Genomic DNA, 22,484 nt, shown 5'->3' with positions numbered 1-22,484 from the left:
CCCAGCAAAGGAAGAGTGGATACAAAAACTAATGGAATATGCAGAAATGGCGAAACTTATCGGAAGAATAAGAAATCAAGATAACCAAACTTTTTATAAAAAAATGGAAATGGTTTGTTGAATATTTACAGATAAATTGTAAACAGATAAAAACATTAGCAATGACCTGCAGTTTTAAAAAGAGTATATATTCACAGTGGATAATTAAATGAGTAAGTTAAATGAATTTGGATATGCAGAAGATATTAAAAAATAAATTTAAGGAACAGCAGAAAGAGGGGGAAGGAAGTCAAATTTTGAAATGCTAAATGTAAAACTAAAGAAATGTATCCATTTGAAAGGTATAAATAAAAAACTATTAAAAAATGCAAATGTCAATTTGTATAGTGTCCCAGTTTCTCCACACACCCCTTTCTGAGCTCCACCTCAGCAAGCAAGAGGTTTTGCAGAAGTTCAGGGACAAAGTCCAACCGAGCAGAAACACTTGAGGAAGCTGCAGAACAGAGCTGGGGGCCTGCAGGGAGTTCCGAGGGCCACGGCAGAGAGGTTTGGAAGGCTGCATTTGCCTCTGGTAGGTAAAGGTAAAGGGACCCCTGACCATTAAGTCCATTCGTGACCGACTTTGGGGTTGCGGCGCTCATCTCGCTTTATTGGCTGAGGGAGCTGGCGTACAGCTTCCGGGTCATGTGGCCAGCATGACTAAGCTGCTTCTGACGAACCAGAGCAGCGCACGGAAACACCGTTTACCTTCCCGCCAGAGTGGTACCTATTTATCTACTTGCACTTTGACGTGCTTTCGAACTGCTAGGTTGGCAGGAGCAGGGACCGAGCAACAGGAGCTCACCCCGTTGCGGGGATTTGAACCGCCGACCTTCTGATCGGCAAGCCCTAGGCTCTGTGGTTTAACCCACAACGCCACCCGTGTCCCTGGTAGGAGTGTGCAATCCGGTTACCCAGCTTCCCAACTTTCAGGTACTCTGGTGGAGGAGCTGTCAGAGCCTGGAAGGACACGTCCAAGCTGTCAGGAAACAGTTCTCAGTTTCACAGGGAAACAAAATACATCCAGCCCCTAATGAGGGAAGACACCAGCTGTGCGAAGCCCACAGAGGGGGGACACGCCAGTTATTTATTCCCCTTCCTTCGCCAGTCCCCCCCAAATCACAACAGCGGCGGCAACAAAAACTTCCAGCCTTCACTAGTAGGTCCCTAAAGGGAAGGCAATTTGTTTACTTCCCCTGCAGGAGCCAGATCCTGATGTGGCCGGAATGACAGATGAGTGACATCAGGATGCTATTTCAATTAGCAGGCTGAGTTTTCTCTCTGTCGCCCTCCGAGGCCCCCGCCACCCCTCTGAGGTCTTCCACAATTTATCGTCACCTTGAAGAACTTTCTGTCTCCTAGACCTCACAACAGCCTTCCCAAATTCATGGAGGAGAAGGACGGGCTGATGTGGACAACTCCCTGGTCCTGAATGGGGTAACTGTGCCCCTGAAGTACCAGGTACGCAGCCTGGGAGTCATTTTGGACTCACAGTTGTCCATGGAGGTGCAGGTCAGTTCTGTATCCAGGGCAGCTGTCTACCAGCTCCATCTGGTATGCAGGCTGAGACCCTACCTGCCTGTAGACTGTCTTGTGAGAGTGGTGCATGCCTTGGTTATCTCCTGCTTGGACTACTGCAATGCGCTCTACGTGGGGCTACCTTCGAAGGTGACCCAGAAACTACAACTAATCCAGAATGCAGCAGCTAGACTGGTGACTGGGGGCAGCTGCCGAGACCATATAACACCGGTCCTGAAAGACCTACATTGGCTCCCAGTACATTTCCGAGCACAATCCAAAGTGTTGGTGCTGACCTTTAAAGCCCTAAATGGCCTCGGCCCAGTATTCCTGAAGGAGCGTCTCCACCCCCATCGTTTTGCCCTGACACTGAGGTCCAGCGCCGAGGGCCTTCTGGCGGTTCCCTCACTGTGAGAAGCAAAGCTACAGTGAACCAGGCAGAGGGCCTTTTTGGTAGTGGCACCCGCCCTGTGGAAGGCCCTCCCACCAGACAACAAAGAGATAAACAACTACCTGACATTTAGAAGACATCTGAAGGCAGCCCTATTTCGGGAAGTTTTAATGTGTGACATTTTAATGTATTTTTAATGTTTGTTGGAAGCCGCCCAGAGTGGCTGGGGAAGCCCAGCCAGATGGGCGGGGTATAAATAAATTATTATTATTATTATTATTATTATTATTATTATTATTATTATTAGTTCCACCACCACTGCCAGAGCCTGCATGTCTCTGTGGGAATCACAAGCACAGAGAGTTGGTGTTGTGCTTGTGTCCTACTTAGAGGCTTCCCCTCCAGTATCTAGCTCAGGGGTCTGCAACCTTTACGACAAAAAGAGCCACTTGGACCCGTTTCCGAAGGAAAAAAAACTGGGAGCCGCAAAACTCGTCATTATAAAAATAAGTTTTTTGTCACTTTTTTATTATTTCTTTGTTTGACCCCTCAGAATTACTCCTCCTCATAGAAATAAACGTTAAATTAACAAGTTACCTTTGTGTGTGTGTGTGTTCTTCACTCCCCTTCAAAACAGTGACCAGCGTACATGCCCCCTTTCAATGCAGTGACCAGCGTACATGCCCCTTACAATGTAGCGGGCGGGAAAGTGACGTTGGGATGGTGCGTGACTAACACACGCACCGCCCCCATGCGACGTCACAGCCAGTACAGCGCCCGCCACAGTGGGGAGTGTCAGGGCGCACAATGCGCCTCCTCCCCTCGCTAGTATCCGCCCCGGAGCCACGGCAAAGGTGTAACAGAGCCACATGCGGCTCCGGAGCCGCGGGTTGCAGACCCCTGATCTAGCTGGACACTGTGAGAACAGGACACTGAACTAAATGGGCCTTTTGCTTGATCCAGCCAGGCTCTTCTTATTGTTTTGAAAACATATTCCTCTTCATTTCTTGAAACTGCAATGCCTGGAAGGAAGAAACAACCCCGACTAGAGAAGAATAGCAAACCAAGTTGATGGACTATGGCAAAATTAACTTGGCAGCTCAGAAATCAAGAAGACAAGAACTTTTTAAAAAGAGAATGGGAAAAGTTTGTGATTTACTTACGAGACCACTGCAAGCCAGTTAAAACATTCAGCAGGATTTTAACTACACTTGTAAAGTAACAGAAAGTATGGGTAATCTAGAACAGGGGTCTGCAACCTTTAAGACAAAAAGAGCCACTTGGACCCGTTTCCGAAGAAAAAAAACTGGGAGCCGCAAAACTCGTCATTATAAAAATAACTTTTTTGTCACTTTTTTTATTATTTCTTTGTTTGACCCCTCAGAATTACTCCTCCTCATAGAAATAAACGTTAAATTAACAAGTTACCTTTTTGTGTATGTGTGTTCTTCACTCCCCTTCAAAACAGTGACCAGCGTACATGCCCCCTTTCAATGCAGTGACCAGCGTACATGCCCCTTACAATGTAGTGGGCGGGCGGGAAGGTGACGTCGGGACGGTGCGTGACTAACGCACGCACCGCCCCCATGCGACGTCACAGCCAGTACAGCGCCCGCCACAGTGGGGAGTGTCGGGGCGCAAAATGCGCCTCCTCCCCTCGCTAGTATCCACCCCGGAGCTACGGCAAAGGTGTAAAAGAGCCACATGCGGCTCCGGAGCCGCAGGTTGCAGACCCCTGATCTAGAAGGATAAAAATGTGGATAAATATTGATATGCTGTTGTGAATATTATCATTAGGACCCATGGAAGGGATGGGAGGGAATTCAGGAGAGTCAGAGTAATCTCAATATTTGGACTTTGAATTGTTGTTTGCAGTTTGTTTATATTGTTTAAAACACACACAATGGGTTTTAGCCCATAAGTCATGAATGAATCTTTATTTGCATCAGTCATCAGCCATAGCAATAAAACAACAATGCAATACAGCGGTACCTCGGGTTACATACGCTTCAGGTTACATACGCTTCAGGTTACAGACTCCACTAACCCAGAAATAGTACCTCGGGTTAAGAACTTTGCTTCAGGGTGAGAACAGAAATTGTGCGGCAGTGGCGCGGCGGCAGCAGGAGGCCCCATTAGCTAAAGTGGCGCTTCAGGTTAAGGACAGTTTCAGGTTAAGAACGGACCTCCGGAACGAATTAAGTACTTAACCTGAGGTACCACTGTATACAAAGACTAGAAATAAAACATCAACTATATAAAATACATTTTAGGGTTTTGAATCAGTAGTCAAATAGTGGACCTTATTCTGATTGCCCCAGCTAAAAACCTTGCAAACCTTTGCTGTCACCTGCTCATCTTGATCTGCCAAGAGAAAGGACACTGTGGCAGTGGCTGGGAGACCCGGAATGGACAATAAAAGAGGGGTGATAACCTCATTTCTCAAGACTGCAAGCCAGCAGGGCATGCGCCACTAATTCAGTACAGCCATCTCCACAGGGACATAAGTGTTTTTCGTGTGGAATCTATTGGCCTCGTCCCTCAAGTACAACCGAGGGCAATATAGTCAATCTTGCGAGAGTAAAAGAGCTTCTGTATTTTAGAATTGCTAGGTTGTGCAGAGAGGGTGCCAGAGAGTCGAAATGGGAAGGTGGAAAATAGCCCAGTTTAAGCTTTTCAACCTTTGGGGGGGAAATACAATGCAATGCAAATAAAAATATGAAACTGTCAGGGAACTGCCATCGGAGCAGGAGGAGGTGAGAGGGCTCCCAGATGATGGTGGAGAGGGTCCCAGTAGGAGGAGGGATAGCCCATCCGCTGGGGAAGGAAATCAGCGTAACACCAGTGGAGAAGGGGAGGAGATAGAGGAAGCGGAGAGGTCGCTCCAGGACTCTTCGCAGGAGACAAGCGGAGAGGGGACAAGTGCTCCGTTGCCCACACCCACAGTGCGCAAAAAGCTTTCGCGCAGGCAACGGGGGAGGAGACTGGGCGTCAAGCAGCTTTTATGTTGGAAGCGGTTTAAGAAACGCCCACTGACGGATTCTGCCAGCGACTGAGGCAGCCACAAGATAGAGGCTGCTCTGTCAGAAAGGGTTCAACCATGCAAGCTAGTCACGAGTAAAGGCAACTTACGCACAAGCAATCCCTAGAACCATTACAGAAACCAACGAAAACCCAAATAATGCAGGAGTCCTTTTTTTCTTTCTTCTCTTTCCATTTTGTTTTTCCCATGCAAAGCCTCCTGAAGGATTGGTAAACCTGGAGTTCCACTGAGAAGCTCAAGCCAGCCAGATCAATGGGAAGGGCTGTAGCTTCCACCTTGCATCCAGAAGGTCCCAGGTGCAATCCCCAGCATCTCCAGGTAGGGCTGGGAAGAAGGTCCGTTGTCTGTAATGCTGGAGAGCTGCTGCCAGTCAGTGTAAACACTACTGAGCTAGCTAGCCATAGTCTGATTCAATAGCAGACAACCTCCTACCTTCCTCTTTTTTTGTGACTGGATATTTGTATTCCATGAAATGCCCCCTTCAGCCTTCTTTTTGTGCTCAATGCATTTCGAGGGCTATGCAATCATGAGGTCTTAAGTCCCAGTTCGCACATCAAGCATGGCGATAACTTGTAGCAGAACCGCCAAGGCTTTGCTTTGTTGTTGCTGTTTAGTTGTTTAGTCATGTCTGACTCTTTGTGATCCCATGGACATGAGCACGCCAGGCACTCCTGTCTTCCACTGCCTCCCAGAGTTTCATCAAATTCATGTTGGTCGCTTCTATAACACTGTCCAACCATCTCGTCCTCTGTCGTCCCCTTCTCCTTGTGCCCTCCATCTTTCCCAACATCAGGGTCTTTTCCAGGGAGTCTTCTCTTCTCATGAGGTGGCCAAAGTATTGGAGCCTCAGCTTCATGATCTGTCCTTCCAGTGAGCACTCAGGGTTGATTTCTTTCAGAATGGATAGGTTTGATCTTCTTGCAGTCCATGGGACTCTCAAGAGTCTCCTCCAGCACCACAATTCAAAAGCATCAATTATTCGGCGATCAGCCTTCTTTGTGGTCCAGCCCTCACTTCCGTACATCACTACTGGGAAAACCATGGCTTTAACTATACGGACCTTTGTTGGCAAGGTGATGTCTCTGCTTTTTAAGATGCTGTCTAGGTTTATCATCACTTTTCTCCCAAGAAGCAGGCGTCTTTTTATTTCGTGACTGCTGTCACGATCTGCTGTGATCATGGAACCCAAGAAGGTAAAATCTGTCACTGCTTCCATTTCTTCCCCTTCTGTTTGCCAGGAGGTGATGGGACTAGTGGCTTTGTACCGGAGCTTTATTTTTTGCTGAAGGATGTGTGCTTGTTATTTGGGGGAGAAAACATAAAAATATATGTGTACACACACACACACACACACACACCAGTTCAGAATGGGGGTTTTTGGGTGGGGGAAGAGATGTGGCAGATCAAAGAAGCCCATCCTTTAAACATCATGCAACAGCCCTGCGGCCTCAGCTGACATGTAACCGAAACCTCAGTTGCCACTAGCCAAAATATCTTTACCTTCTGTGGAATTGCAGGCTGACTCAAGGTCATAGGGAAAGGTCAAAGAGCGCCCTGCCTTGGCCCTCCGTCCTTTTAAATGCCAAAGGTTATCTTGATTTCATTACAGTTGCAAAAACAAGAGGGTGTTTTTACTGCTCTAATTTTCTGAGCATCAAGGAACGTCTAGGGAGCACGTCTTAAGATAATGGGTCAATGAATTGTTGTTGGCGGGCTTTTCGGCAGTGGCTTTTGTCCGCCCACAAAGCAGTTCTTTCCATAACTGAAAGCAACACAGAAATCCATACGTAGGGTGGGCCGTTAACAGAAATAAGACAATATGTGCCAAGCAGAATATTTGAGAGGATGCTAAGATCCTTGTAAATGGCCTATTGCTCAACGTGGAATAAGAGACATAACATAACATCTTATTGATCATGCCTAAGTCCTCATCCCATACTCTTCAAAGGGCAGAGACCTTGGTCACATGCACATCACACATTAAAAAAAAACATGGCTTCCCCCAAGGAACCATGGGAACTGTAGTTTAACCCTCACTGAACTACAACACCCAGCAAGCTTAACAAACTACAGTTCCCAGGATTCTTTGGGGGAAGCCGTGACCATTTAAGGTGGCATGATACTGCTTGAGATGTATAGTGCAGATGTGACCTATGGTTGGCCCTGTTATGTAGTTCTGGATTACAGCATCTGATTGGGGGCCCAAGGATCCAGGTTCGCGTTTCCTGGGTACTTCTGACGCCAGGGTTTGGAAAACCCTCTACCTGCTCCATTTGAGGCGGGCTGTGAGTCAACAGACCAGGATTGATGGGCTGTGGGCTCTTTCCTTATCTGCTGTGTTGACTTTGAAACCCGTTTTCTTTTCTGCAGAGGTCTTTATCAGATCTGTGCCACAGCTGAAAGAATTCCTTGTCCGGCCTTGTGCTGTTAACAGGATGCAAACAGCCCAGTGGCACCTTTAAAGACAAACTTTTTATGGCAGAACAAGGCTCAAGGAGGCAGGGACCTAATTCAGCTGTGGAAAGGGGTTGTTCACAACAATGTGATTAGCATCATCAGGACTGGCAAATGATACATCTAGCATACGACATAACAGTCACTCATTTCTACAGAACTGGAGGATTCCTTGGGCAGAACTTATGGGCCAGGAATACTACAGTAATATAATATGCCCCTCTTGTGTTTTTGTCATTTTCCTGAAAGCACAATACCATTATGAAATCCGGAAACCAAGCAAGGCCAGTGGTCAGGGATGATGGGAGTTGTAGTCCAACAACATCTGGGGACCCACAGGTTGAGAACCCCTGGTAAGGCAAAGCTGCGTGGCAGAGCAGCTGCTTTGCATGCAGAAGGTCCCAGGTTCAGTCCCCTTCATCTCCAAGCAGGGCTGAGGGAAATCCTGACTGAAATCCTGGAGAGGCACTCAGTGGCGTAGCGTGGGTTGTCAGCACCCGGGGCAAGGCAAGTAATTTGCACCCCCTAACCCGTGGATTTGCGCCCCCTAACCCGTGGATTTGCGCCCCCTAACCCTAACCCCCAGATGTTGCGCCCGGTGCGGCCGGGCCCCCCTGCACCCCCCACGCTACGCCACTGGAGGCACTGCCAGTCAGTGTAGCCAAGGAATAGGCCTCCAGGTGTTGTTGGACTACATCTCCCACTGTCCCTCCCTATTGGCCATGAAGGCTGGGGCTGATGAGAGTTTGAGTCCAATGAGATCTAGAGGGCACCACCTTGACTTCCTCTTTTATGGACAACACTGAGGTGGATGAACCTCTGATCTGACTCGTTCTAAGGCAGCTTCCTCTGTTCCTATGATTCCTATTTTTCTAGAAGCACGTGGCTGATCTGTCTGAGAAACAGATAATATGGATAATACGAATCTTCATTCGGATCTGGCAGGGCCCTTCTTATGTTCTGGCACTGCCTGAAGGAACAAAAAGTTGCTATGCACAATGGACTCACAGAAGCAACGATACAAGAGGATGTGATGCAACCTCCCTACAACCACTCAAAATCGATCAGCTATGTTAACAATCTTAATCACCATTTCATGCTTATCTCCGCTTTCCTGCATTGGCCGGCATCTCGCTCATTTTATTCACTCAAGTGGGAGGCCATTAAGGCCAATTACATCCCGCCTTGGGAGGTCTCAGCCATCTGGACCCCTGTAGGGCGATGAGGAGCTTGGGGGAGAATGTGCCTGGGAAACAAGAGCTGAGAATGAGAGGGAACCATCATGGGGGGCAGAGGTGTCCTGGGCCAAGGAAGCATCAAAGCAAAATGGGCACACCACCAAGGCTTGAGCTGCGAAACGAAGCTCATTTGGGGGGAGTTTCCCAGTAAGGACCCACCCGCCAATCTTCTTCCTCAATCCCACCGGCAAGGCAACTTTCATTACCTCCATCACACCTGTGCACAATTGTCCATTGCCAATGGCACAAAGACCAGAGAGAAGAGACGGTGGAAGAAGATTGGAAGAAATTTAAGGAATATTTGAAAAAAAATATGTTAATATTTAAATCTTAGAATAGCTTTAGAAGTGGATATAGGCTGTAGGGTTAGAAGTAGAAGATAGTGTATTTTAAAGTAGTATTATTTGTAAGTGATAAAATGTGAAGATTTTTATGGTTAAAGTAAGCGTGAGTTTTAAAAAAATGGTTAGAAATTATGATCTATGTAAACTGCTAAAGCTGAGGTAAAATGAAAATCAGATGGGGGGACTTGGGGAAGCCCACCTAACAATGTTTAGAAAAAATAAGGATAAGACAAGAAATTGTTTGTATTGTTTTCCTGTTTGTGTTGTTTATTTGTGTTATAAAATGAATAAAAATTGGAGGGGGGGGAGAGAAAAAAGAATTCTGTGTCCTGAGGAACTCGGCACTCCTGAAAATGTCTAGCCCGAGTCAGGTCCAGCCTTAACAGACTCCCTCAGGCAGACGACGAGGTCACAGCAGGTCCTGTCAATGCTGATTCCTGCTCCCATGCACTCATGGGTCTGCAAGCTGCCATTTTAAATTTCCCACAATGCTTAGAGTGCTGCCACATCATGGGCATTGTAGGAAAGGACTGCGGCTCAGTGGTAGAACACTGGTTTTTTGTACAGCGGTTCCCAAATTCAATTCCCAACATCATTAGGTAGGGCTATGGAAAAAAATCCTCCGTGAAACTCTGGAGTCCTACTGCCAGTTGTCACAGGCATTACTGAGCCAAATGGACCAATGGTCCAACTCAGTACAGTGGTACCTCGGGTTACAAACGCTTCAGGTTACAAACTCTGCTAATCCGGAAGTAGTTGCTCCAGGTTGCAAACTTTGCCCCAGGATGAGAACAGAAATTGCACTCCGGCAGCGCAGCAGCAGTGGGAGGCCCCATGAGCGAAAGTGCGCCTCAGGTTAAGAACGGTTTCGGGTCCTCCAACTAAAGAATCATGGCAAGAAAAACTGATGGACTATGCAGAATTGGCAAAATTGACACATAAGCTAGGGGACAAGGATAACTCTGACTTTAAAGATGAATGGGAACCCTTTACAGAGTATTTGAAGAGGCAACAAAGTGAATTGGACTCCTTGGCAGGTTTTGAATAAACATTCACAAACTTTTTATTGACAATAATAAGTCAAACAATTTAAGGATCTATACAACTTCGTAACATGCAGAGAACAGCATTTACAGAGAAACCAAAGACTGGAACTGAGGGAAGCCAGGGGGTGGGGGGTTGTGTGGGAGGGAGGGAGGAAAAATGTGAAAAAAATAAGGATGATATGTGTAATGGTTCTAGGGGTTGCTCGTGCGTAAATCGGCGCCACACCTGGGTGGGTTGCCTGAGTGAACCCTTTCTGTCTGGACAGCCACTCACCCGTGGCTGACTCAATCGCTGGCGGAATCCGTCAGTGGGCGTTTCTTGAACTTCTTCCAGCATAAAAGTTCTTTGACGCCTAGTCGCCGCCTATTCTCTCTGCGCGGAAGCCTTCTGCGCAGGGAGGGTGTGGGCATCGGAGGACCGTGCTCTCCCCGCTGGTCCCCAGTGAGGAGTCTTGGAGCCACCTCGCCGATTCCCCCATCTGCCCCCCTCCTCCACTGGTGCTACGCTGATTTCCTTCCCCAGAAGATGTGCTGCTTCTCTCCCTCCCGGGACGCTCTCCGGAATCCCTCTGGAGCCCTCCCTCTCCTTCTGGCTCCGATGGCAGTTCCCTGACAATATGTTTTTGGATAATATGTTTTGTTTAAATTTTCAATAAAAATTATTTTAAGAGAGAGAGAGAGAGAGAGAGAGAGAGAGAGAGAACGGTTTCGGGTTAAGAACAGATCTCCAGAACGAATTAAGTTCGTAACCCGAGGTACCACTGTATAAGGCAGCTTGCAACCCTCCAACACGTTGAGACAAAAAAACAGTGCACTGCCTTCCAGGCTCCTGCGCGAGTCACACAACCCGCGTGAGATTGTGCCCACTCCCCAAAGCACTTTTTAGGGGCAAGATCACAGCGCCCAAAATGGCCGCCATGCTCTCATGTGAAAAAAACAGGATGTTCCAATTTTCCAGGGACAGTTGAGAGGTACGAGCTGCCTATGTTCATTCCCCCCCCCCATATAATTTATATTAATTTTTTAAACGTTTTCACAATAACGTTCAAATCAAATACAAGTTGACTTCCCAACCATCTCCAAGTGTTTTTATTCAAACCTTTTCTACTGCATTATATCACAAAAAATTCTCTATTACAATTATTTTGTCATTTTTCTTCTACTTCTTTTATCTTGAATTCTGCCAGAGATTTCATTTGACTGTAATATATTTTTTTTAAAAAAAAATAGTCCACAATAGGCCTCCATACATGTAAAAAGTTCATCAGTTCGATCTCTTAATTTCACCATCAGCCTTGCCATTTCTGCGTTACTTTCAAAAGCCACTTCTCTTCTTCCTGATCTTGTACATATAATATTCTAGCTGACATCATCACATACGTAAATAATTTTGCCCTCTTCTTTGGAACATCCTTCCCTATTAAACCTATAAGAAAGCTTCAGGTCTTTCGGGAATAGCTCATTTAAACATTTTCTTCATTTCATTACATCACTTGCTTCATAACATTATTACAATAATCCTGCCGATGTTTTTATCTGTTTGCAATTTATCTGTAAATTTTCAATAAACCATTTCTATTCTTTTATTTAAAAGTTTGTTTTCTTGATTTCTTATTCTTCCGGTAAGTTTCACCATTTCTGTATATTCCATCAGTTTTTGTATCCACTCTTCCTTTGCTAGGACTTCACAGCATAATCCTAGGCATGATTGTTGTTGTTGTTTAGTCGTTTAGTAGTGTCTGACTCTTCGTGACCCCATGGACCACAGCATGCCAGGAACTTCTGTCTTCCACTGTCTCCCAGAGTTTCATCAAATTCATGTTGGTCACTTCTATAACACGGTCCAACCATCTCATCCTCTGTCGTCCCCTTCTCCTTGTGCCCTCAATCTTTCCCAACATCAGGGTCTTTTCCAGGGAGTCTTCTCTTCTCATGAGGTGGCCAAAGTATTGGAGCCTCAGCTTCAGGATCTGTCCTTCCAGTGAGCACTCAGGGCTGATTTCCTTAAGAATGGATGCATTTGATCTTCTTGCAGTCCATGGGACTCTCAAGAGTTTCCTCCAGCACCATAATTCAAAAGCGTCAATTCTCCGGCGATCAGCCTTCTTTCTGGTCCAGCTCTCACTTCCATGCATCACTACTGGGAAAACCATAGCTTTAACTATATGGACCTTTGTTGGCAAGGTGATCTCTCTGCTTTTTAAGATGTTGTCTAAGTTTGTCAGGCATGATTACTCTGAAGTAAATCTCCCTTTGTTCAATGGCACGTGCTTCCGAGGAAATGTCCTTAGGGTTGCAATTGTCTTTAGGATTTTTTAAAAACATTAAATGTATGTCAAACAAACCAGTCTGCAATCAATTTAGGGCAGTGTAAAAATTCCTGAACGAACTGTATCATGGGACAGTCTCTCCCTGCTATCTCTGGTCACCTTCAGATTGTTAAGAATTTGACAGACATGAGTCAAGCACCTACTGGAAAGGGGATTAAAGTGCTCTGTCATCCTAGCACAACAAATCTGCTTATGAAAAACAAGAGAGGATGTTCTGCGGTTAGGAGAGCGATGGGGAAAGGCTCTGAAAAGAGTGGGAGGAACAAATGATTGATAGCAAGACGGGTAAACACCATGGAAACATGATGGAAGTTGACATCATAGACATTTATTCATGGCCTAGAGAAAGCAGTTAGAGAAAAGAATTTCTCCCTCTCTCCTCACACTAGAACCTGCTGATACAGTGCTGGATTTACCTATAAGCTAAACAAGCTATAGCTTAGGGCCCCACTCTAAGCTTACCAGATTTTTTCAATGAATCTGGGGACACTTTTCAACTTCAATGGATTTTGTATGGGGACTGGTTTGTAAATCCGGGGACTGTCCCTGGGAAACGGGGACGTCTGGTGACCTTACCCCACTCTCTTGGGGGGCCCCAAAAATTAAAGGGAAAACAAATTGGATGTACATTTCCAAAATATAAGATAAAAAGCAAATAAAATAAAACCTACATACAGCAAGTGTAGGCTCTTATGATGATGGTAACCTGCTCTCTAAAATATCACTGGTTTGCTCATTTCTATATATAGGGTGCTTACTTTCTGCATGTGCAAATGGCTTTAGATACCTATCAGGTCCATAAATTACTATATAGCATATATTCAACACAAAAAACAGTGACAATTCGTTGTTGACAAAGGACGACTGGACATATAAAGGGCCCCATTACCCTTGCCAACAAAGGTCCATGTTGTTAAAGCTATGGTTTTCCCAGTAGTGATGTATGGAAGTGAGAGCTGGACCATAAAGAAGGCTGATCGCCGAAGAATTGATGATTTTGAATTATGGTGCTGGAGGAGACTCTTGAGAGTCCCATGGACTGCAAGAATATCAAACCTATCCATTCTTAAGGAAATCAGCCCTGAGTGCTCACTGGAAAAACAGATCCCGAAGCTGAGGCTCCAATACTTTGGCCACCTCATGAGAAGAGACGATTCCCTGGAAAAGACCCTGATGTTGGGAAAGATGGAGGGCACAAGGAGAAGGGGACGACAGAGGACCGGATGGTTGGACAGGGTTCTTGAAGCTGTGGGAGGCAGTGGAAGACAGGAGTGCCTGGCGTGCTCTGGTCCAGGGGGTCACAAAGAGTCGGACACGACTAAACGACTAAACAACAACAAATTACCCTCAGTAGTTTAGGGCCACATCAAACCTAAATCTGACTCTGTGTGGATACTCAGCAAAGATGAATGTTAGAAGGTTCAACACAGATAAAGAAATAATTCTTCCCACCGGAGGAAGCGATGTGCACCAACTTAGATTGATTTATTTTTTAAAAAGTTTTTATTTATTCTTTTCAAATTTATACAGCTCATTAATTTTACAATCATTTTAACATTTCAAAGTTTGACTTCCTTCCCCCTCTTTGGGGAATTATAGGGACAGAACTACCTAAATTGTATAGAAATTTATTTATGTATGCAACTACAGCCGCAAGAATGCTACTCGCCCCAAAATGGAAAGAAGGAGAAGTCCCAGCAAAGGACGAACGGATACAAAAACTGATGGAATATGCAGAAATGGTGAAACTTACCAGAAGAATAAAAAAATCAAGATAAACTTTTTTATAAAATAATGGAAATGGCTTATTGAATATTTACAGATAAATTGCAAACAGATAAAAACATCGGCAGGATTATTGTAATAACCTGCGGTTTCATAGGAGTATTTAAAGCAGATAATTAAATGAGTTTGGATATGCAGAAGATATTAAAAAATAAATTTAAGGAACCGCAGAAAGAGGGGGAAGGAAGTCAAACTTTGAAATGCTAAATTGATTGTCAAACTAATGAAATGTATAAACTTGAGAAGTATAAATAAAAACTTTTTTTAAAAAAAAAAAAAGGTCTGTTTGTGCAGCACTCATCAAATCAATCATGTTGATGTAATCTTCCCAAAAATGGTGGAAGTGAAGAATAAACCAACTGCCTAGTGCATCATCTGTTCTGTAGATCTGGTCTGGGGAACCTGTTGTCCTCAGGCTTTTCCTCAACTACAGTCCTCATCCTCCTTGGCCATTGGGCTTTCTTGCTGGGGCTGATGGGAGTTGTAGTTCAGCAACACCTAGAATAGAATCATAGAATCATAGAGTTGGAAGAGACCACAAGGGCCATCGAGTCCAACCCCCTGCCAAGCAGGAAACACCATCAGAGCACTCCTGACATATGGTTGTCAAGCCTCTGCTTAAAGACCTCCAAAGAAGGAGACTCCACCACACTCCTTGGCAGCAAATTCCACTGTCAAACAGCTCTTACTGTCAGGAAGTTCTTCCTAATGTTTAGGTGGAATCTTCTTTCTTGTAGTTTGGATCCATTGCTCCGTGTCCGCTTCTCTGGAGCAGCAGAAAACAACCTTTCTCCCTCCTCTATGTGACATCCTTTTATATATTTGAACATGGCTATCATATCACCCCTTAACCTCCTCTTCTCCAGGCTAAACATGCCCAGCTCCCTTAGCTGTTCCTCATAAGGCATCGTTTCCAGGCCTTTGACCATTTTGGTTGCCCTCCTCTGGACACGTTCCAGTTTGTCAGTGTCCTTCTTGAACTGTGGTGCCCAGAACTGGACACAGTACTCCAGGTGAGGTCTGACTAGAGCAGAATACAGTGGCACTATTACTTCCCTTGATCTAGATGCTATACTCCTATTGATGCAGCCCAGAATTGCATTGGCTTTTTTAGCTGCCGCGTCACACTGTTGGCTCATGTCAAGTTTGTGGTCAACCAAGACTCCTAGATCCTGGAGGTCCAAAGGTTCTCCCATCCCCAACATACACGGCAGTTAAGCATTGCTTCCTACAAACACAGAGTTGGACCCACGGAAGCCTGTGACCAGCACCACAGCCACCCACTAACAATGGTCAGAGGGAGGAACTCATCACAATTAACAGCACCATGATACTTATATGTGAAATAGTACCAAGCACATAATTTTGCATTCAGGTTCGTCCTCTCCCTTTCCTACTGCCAGTAACTGAAAGTCAAAATATCTGTATAATTTTGAGGTCATAGTGCCCTCTTCTGTCTGGCAGCGAGCACTTTACGTCAGCAAGACAGTCCTTAAATATGAAACTGGCTCAAGAGCCTTTAAGCAACTCTTTTGGGAAAAGCAAAGTGGGGGACAGGTTGTGTTATAGCTAGGGATGGGCGATAAATTCTTCTTCTTCTTCTTTTTATTTTCTTAACGAGAAATCCGCACGTCTCAGTCCAATTTCCACACTGGAGCGCAAAAACCGTTCAAAACTCAGGCTTCTCCAGGTTTTGCAATGCCGCGGTGGCACAGCTAGTAACACTACGAACCATAAAACCTGATGCTAAAAGCAGCTGCTGTTTTTTATTGCTTTATTTCACAAGATTTCTATACTGCTTGATTGCAATCAAAAGCTCAAAACTGTTTGGATAAAACAGAAAAGCAAGAAAACCATTAGTTTTTAGTTAATAGTTGTTTAAAGCTATTTAAAGCACACACACAAAATATTAAAATTGAATCATTTCATTTGTTATTTAATAATATTTTTAATAAATAGAATAGAAACCAGATGGAAACACAGATTGTCAATGATCAACATGTCTAGATAGGCTTGCCCAAATAAAGAATGTTTTTAGCAGGTGCAAAAACGAACACAGCGAAGGTGACTATCTGAGGTCATCCAGCAGCGAGTTCCAAAGTGTGCCATACTAAAAGACTGATTTCTTACAAGTATTATGTGGCCCCCCCATAACCATGCCAGTTCCACAGATCAAAAGGGTCCAGTGAGCATGTATGAGATAAGATTATCTCACAAGCAATAGTCCCAGGCCTGCCTTTCAAGGCCAAATAGCGACCAAAGTCCAACAACTATCAGAGGGAGCCCTGGGGAATCAGCCGCAGGAGTAGCCTGGTCCCTGGATAGTTGTTGATTTCAGATAATGCCTGGAACACCATCAAAGTAGGAAATAATCCGACATTCATATCATGTTTGTTATGTTTGACTTGGCACCCTTTCCAGGATCTTTCTTTCTTCAGATATCGTCAAAAGCTGAGAAAAGAGCTGATTAGATCCTCTAAACTTTCCCTCTGCTGACAGAAGTTTTCTTCCCAGTGGTATGAACCCAACAAGCCAAGTCTGAATGGTTCCAGAGAAGCAGCTACTACTTTTCAAGAGCTGGCTCTCCCTCTAAGCAGGCGGGACGTTGGGATGAAATCAGATTATTTGTTCCACCACTACCCCTGTCCTTATTTCTTGGTTACTCTGTATTACGGCTGGGGGAGAAATTCACATTGAAAGGTGAATCTACCAAATAAGTGCTTTCCAAAACCATAGGACAACTGAAATGAAGCAATTGTTGAAATTCACACTTCTCTGAATTTTGCAATGCAGCTGGGCAGCCTAGTAATAGCCACAAAAATGCATGCACTGTGGTTAAGGTACACATAAAGATGCATAAGTTGGTGAAAATGCAAAAAAAAACATTACACATTACATTACATTACATTACATTACATTACATTACATTACATTACATTACATTACATTACATTACAGTGTGGTGTAGTGGTTAAGAGCGGTAGACTTGTAATCTGGTGAATGGGGTTCACTTCCTCGCTCCTCCACATGCAGCTGCTGGGTGACCATGGGCTAGTCACACTTATTTGAAGTCTCTCAGCCTCACTCACCTCACAGAGTGTTTGTTGTGGGGGAGGAAGGGAAAGGAGAATGTTAGCCGCTTTGAGACTCCTTCGGGTGGTGATAAAGCGGGATATCAAATCCAAACTCTTCTTCTACATTACATTACAGGAAATTGCTTGTAGTTACAGTTATCGAGAAAGGTGTAGATCCATCCCATATGGGGATTTATCCCACGTGCCAAGAGAAGAAATGGAAGAATTATCCCAGTCCAAGAGAAGAAATGGAAGAAGGGGAGCAAAATTGTGCTTATTAAGAGGAAATCATACCAGGAAGATATAAACTTTCCCCCTGCCCCATGTGCTGGGTTATTGATCAGAAGTCCCATAGCTCAGTGGCAGAGCATTGGCTTTGCACGCTGAAGGTCCCAGTTTCAAATCCTGGCATCTCCAGGTGGAGCTGAGGAAATCTCCCTGTCTGAAACCCTAGAGAGCTGCTGCCAGACGAGGCTGAACTGGGTGGATCAATGGTTTGACTAGGGGTAAGGCAGCTTTCTCTGTTCCTGCTAATCAGTTTCCCCTCTGCCTGTAATTATTGACAACAAGGCAGGCAGAACATAGCCATAGTGTGTATATGTTCTTTAGCCCTATGGCAGCTAGTGAATATGGGACAAAAACTGGTGTTTCCTGCTCAACCAGTTCATTGATAAATAGAACACATACTGAATTTATCATAACCCACATCCAAATAATATTCCAATCTGATTCTTGAATGGGATTCCCAAGCATTCGTCTGTACCCTCTTAACCGGAAATTATTTTCACCTTGAGAACGAAAGGATATCAGCTGACTGTAATTATTCTTTGCTAACTACCCTTTGGAGGTCCTGTGCTTAACAATTATCCTGCCAAGCTTAATTATGGCTATCCTGTAATGTTCCACTTCTTAGACCAGCCCCAGCATCTGAAATTCTCAAGCCATGACTGACTTTCATTTTTAACTCAGAAAATGTCAGCCAGTCAGTCATACAAGGGCGATCAGATTCTACCTCTCAAAAATCTTAGAATTTAATATTTTGCCCATATGGTGACTGTTGAGAGGCGATCTTAAGCAGGGTTATAAAGGAAAGCGAGGATATCTTTAGGGTTCAATGAATTCTAAACCTCGCCCATGCTCCTAGCGTTGAAAGAATTATGGAGTTCGGAATGTGACATTATAGCTGCAGTTCCACATTTGCCTGTATAAAACCAGGATAGAAGTGATACGGATATTCCACAACTGTTCTATTCCGTGCTATCCCATGGTACTTGAAGATTTGTATTTAGCCATCTATATATAGATATTTTTAATCTTGCCATGTAGTCATTTTTCCTTCAAGTCAAGGCATACCATGAATCTTCCAAAGGCATCCTTGAACAACTTTCTCAGATAAATTTAGAAAGCATCCTTTGCCTACAATATTGGCATCATGGGTTGGATATCTGCGAAGGTTCACTTCCCAGTGGTGTGACACTGCCAAGCCCCCTCCCCCCTCCAGAGACCGTGGAGGAGGAGGAGGAGAGTTTGGACTTGATATCCCGCTTTATCACTACCCGAAGGAGTCTCAAAGCGGCTAACATTCTCCTTTCCCTTCTTCCCCCACAACAAACACTCTGTTAGGTGTGTGGGGCTGAGAGACTTCAGAGAAGTGTGACTAGCCCAAGGTCACCCAGCAGCTGCATGTGGAGGAGCGGGGACGCATTACGAGTCCACCGCTCTTAACCACTACACCACGCTGGCTGCCAGTTGGTGTGGACCAGTGGTGAGGAACCTGTGGTCCTCAAGGTGTTGCTGGGCTACAACTCACACACACACATCCCGTGTAGACAGTGCAAAGCTGGGTGGGCCAACAGTCTTGACTCAGTGCAAGAAGGCTTCCTTTGATTCAAGGCACCAGGAAGGGGGAATATCTGGTTCTCCAGATGATGTTGAAACTCTAGTGCTCATCAGTCCCAGCAAGCATGGTCACCGGTCAGGGATGATGGGTGTTCGGAGTTGCCCTCCAGCAACATCTGGAGGAAGGACACAGAGGTCTCCCACCTCTGTACAACATGGAAGACTAATGACCAAAATGACTGCGGTCCTTCTTCCATATCCATGAAAGAGGGACACACACAAAAAGTTCCCCGAAAGTGCCTTTAAGTGGTGGTGTGTGGATGGACGACGATTTCCTGCTACTTTACCTGCTCCAAAACAAAAGCTTTTGAAGGCAACTCCATCCTGTTTGCTGATTCCCAGCTATTCTATCTGCTGGAATTGAGCATCTTGCTTTTTTTCCTCCCTTGCTTTGGAGATTCAGCTGACACCTGTGCTGAAAGGCAAGTTGTTTTTAAAGCTACGGAGTGGATTCTTGCATGGACCCACCTTTGAAGGGGTGATGACAGTGGTGAATATACAGGAAGTCAGGTTAGACCTGACAAGGATGGCCTAAGATACTCTATATTTAAAGAACACAAGGAGGAAAAGCATCATCTCTCTATCTGCCACGGGATGAATCATGGAATGTTCACAAATATTCAGGTGTGAGGTTAGCTAATTTGCTTACTTAAAGTATTGAGGTCCTGTCTTTCTGCCTGGTAACGGGTCTCAAACACGGCGATGGAGGGTGATTAATTTTTGTTATTGTGCTTGGTATTTTTTGCAAGAGTCTCAAAGCAACTTACAAAGATTTCAAACGCAAAAATGCTATCAAATAAACATAAAAACAATAACATATGCCATGCTAAAAGAGTTCACCCAGTGTTTGGACGGCCTACTGTAAAAGAAAATTCACACACAACAAGGACTGTTATTGTAACTTTAATTAAAGGGCAAGAGTGGCTTGGGCTGGGAGTAAGCACTGCTGGACATTCACTCTGCACTCTGAATCCTTTTCTTTCTTTCTTTTTCCTTTTTGGGATTTTAAATTCTCGAGGTTTCAAATTTTGGAGTTTTGATTTAAGTTTAAACTTTTCTACATTTTGCATATTTTGTTGTTGTCAGCGGCTTTGATACTTAGATGGTGAAAAGCGAGCTATTATAGTTTGAATAAATATAAATGAATAAATTGTGAATCCAAGACAGATGCAGCTGCAGACTTCTGTTTAAGGAAATGCTACCAGCTGAAATTTTCTTCAGAAAAGGAGACTGATTCTTATTCTTGAATCTTTTTAATAATGGGGACTTCATACATGAGGTTTCCCCTCAGCCCCAAGTTTGTATGATGACCAGTGCCCATCAGGGAGAGATGAGTCTTTCTTTATATAAATTTATATAAATAATAATGATGATGATGATTTTTGATTTCTCATTTTTTCCCATTTTAGATTCACTTTTCCACATTTCTACATCAGCAGTTTGCGATTATGCGCACGGAGAAACGGACAAATTTGTCAATTTCAAATTTTCCTAGTTCCCCGCGTTTCTGCCCTTAAATTCAGTTCTCCACATTCCATCAGTCTGCAAGTTTCTTTTTTTAAAGACACACTCCTCATGAAAATGCAGCAGCAGTTTGCGCAAATTTCCGCTAATGTGCACAGTTTTGCATGCAATTGCGCCTAACATAGACATTTTAAATGCAGTTCCTCTAATGTAATAAATTTCTGTATGTCCCCCCCCACACACACACACATATGAATTAATGCATTTTTATGCTTGCTTTACCCTAATATACTTATTTTTGTCCACCTCACTCGGCTGAAAAACCGTACTGCAAAATTCAGGAAGGTGGTCATTTCGAAAGACTGCTGGGTTTCAGTTCACATAGTATTTCGGAAGGGGTTGGTCCACCTTTAGGTGCACACCAAGTTGAATTTCTCCCCCCGACCCCAGTGCCCACACAGGTGCCTTCTCTTTCTGACAGGCCTTCAATTAGCTCTTGGCCTCGGGTTATAAATTAAGCCAATAAAAGGGCCTGGAAAACACACAAAAACGGGCCTTCCTTTCTCCATTCAGATTTAGTCAAGTGGCAAAAGCCACTTCTGTGAGAAGCATCTTGTGCTTCGCTGCCCTTACGAGGGGGAATTTGCCCTGCTGATGCACCCATATCCCTGCCCGGGTCATTGGGGACATGTCTGAGGGTGGGTTGAGCCCTGGAGGTCATTCCAAGGTTGCTCTCTGGAGCGATGCTTTCTACCAGAGCCTGGATTTACAACCCAGAGCACCGTCTCAGGAAACCAAAGCCTAGTTTGAGCCCGAAATAGAATTTTATGTCACAGAGGTTAAGCAAGCAACGTTATTTTTTTTATTATAGGGGCCCGACCTACCGCAAATATCACGAGGAATAAATTTCGCCCAACAGGCTCAAGCCATACTTTATCACCTCGTGTTTTTAAACATGTTGTTTCTCTCGTTTCTTTAAACCACACACATCCAAAGTAGATCTCAGAGCTTCTGAGCCGAGCACATAGACTCTCCATAAAGTCAGTAGGTGGTCGCGAACAAATAAATAAGTGTATTCCTTCTCACAGTCAAATGGAGTTGGGAATTATGGGACCAGGCCAATGCAGGGGGCATTTGCACCCCATCTTGGCAGCCTTTAAGCAGCCGCTGGCCATATTGCAGAGTGAATGAGGCAGCCATATTGGACACAGGTGGTTTGACGGATGTCCTTGCAATAATTTGCAAGACATAAGTCTATGAAACCTCAAGAACTGCTTGGTCCCATGACCCTGTGATTAAGGGTCTACCAGCTGAACTATTCCTTATATCCCTGCCCAGTCACTGAGATCTTAGTGGTCCCCCATGACTTGGATACATTGCCTGTATCCATCAGGAGTTGTGCGTTCAATATTGTGGGCCCAGTTTTATCGAACTCACTTCCAGTTGAAGTCAGACAAGCTCCCTCCCTGTTGTTCTTACCAGACTCTCCAAGCATCCCTAATTTCCAGGGACTGTCCCAGATTTACAGAAGCCACCCCAGTTTCTGATTTAATCCTGGAAAGTCCAATTTTCCTTAGGATGTCCCTATTTTCATTGGAGAAATGTTGGAGGGTATGGAGTGTTGTGACCCACCCACGCCGAGCCAAGGAGATAAGTAACAATACAACCTTTAGAAGACATCTGAAGGCAGCCCTGTAAAGGCAAGTTTTGTAATGTTGGATGTTTTATTATGTTTTTATATGTGTTGGAAGCCACCTAGAGTGGCTGGGGCAATTCAGTTAGATGGGCAGGGTATAATAATAAAATAATAATAATAATAATAATAATAATAATAGAATAGGACGCCCCAGTTTTCATCC

At 44.6% G+C, this 22,484-nt stretch overlaps 1 protein-coding gene across 1 annotated transcript in view; it reads left to right on the top strand.

The window, feature by feature from the left end:
* The first annotated feature begins 10,448 nt into the window (after positions 1-10,448).
* The window catches only part of HIRA (histone cell cycle regulator), a 378,609-nt gene continuing 366,573 nt past the window's right edge, over positions 10,449-22,484 (top strand). Inside the window, exon 1 of the mRNA XM_083418183.1 lies at positions 10,449-10,692. The gene's annotated coding sequence lies outside the window, so the exon portion shown is untranslated. The remainder of the gene's footprint in view (positions 10,693-22,484) is intronic.

The sequence above is a fragment of the Podarcis tiliguerta genome, assembly GCF_965153285.1.
Source record: "Podarcis tiliguerta genome assembly, chromosome: 16".
Lineage (NCBI taxonomy): Eukaryota > Metazoa > Chordata > Lepidosauria > Squamata > Lacertidae > Podarcis > Podarcis tiliguerta.
Note: the sequence above shows the minus strand (reverse complement) of the source record. Positions and strands in the feature narration are given on the sequence as shown.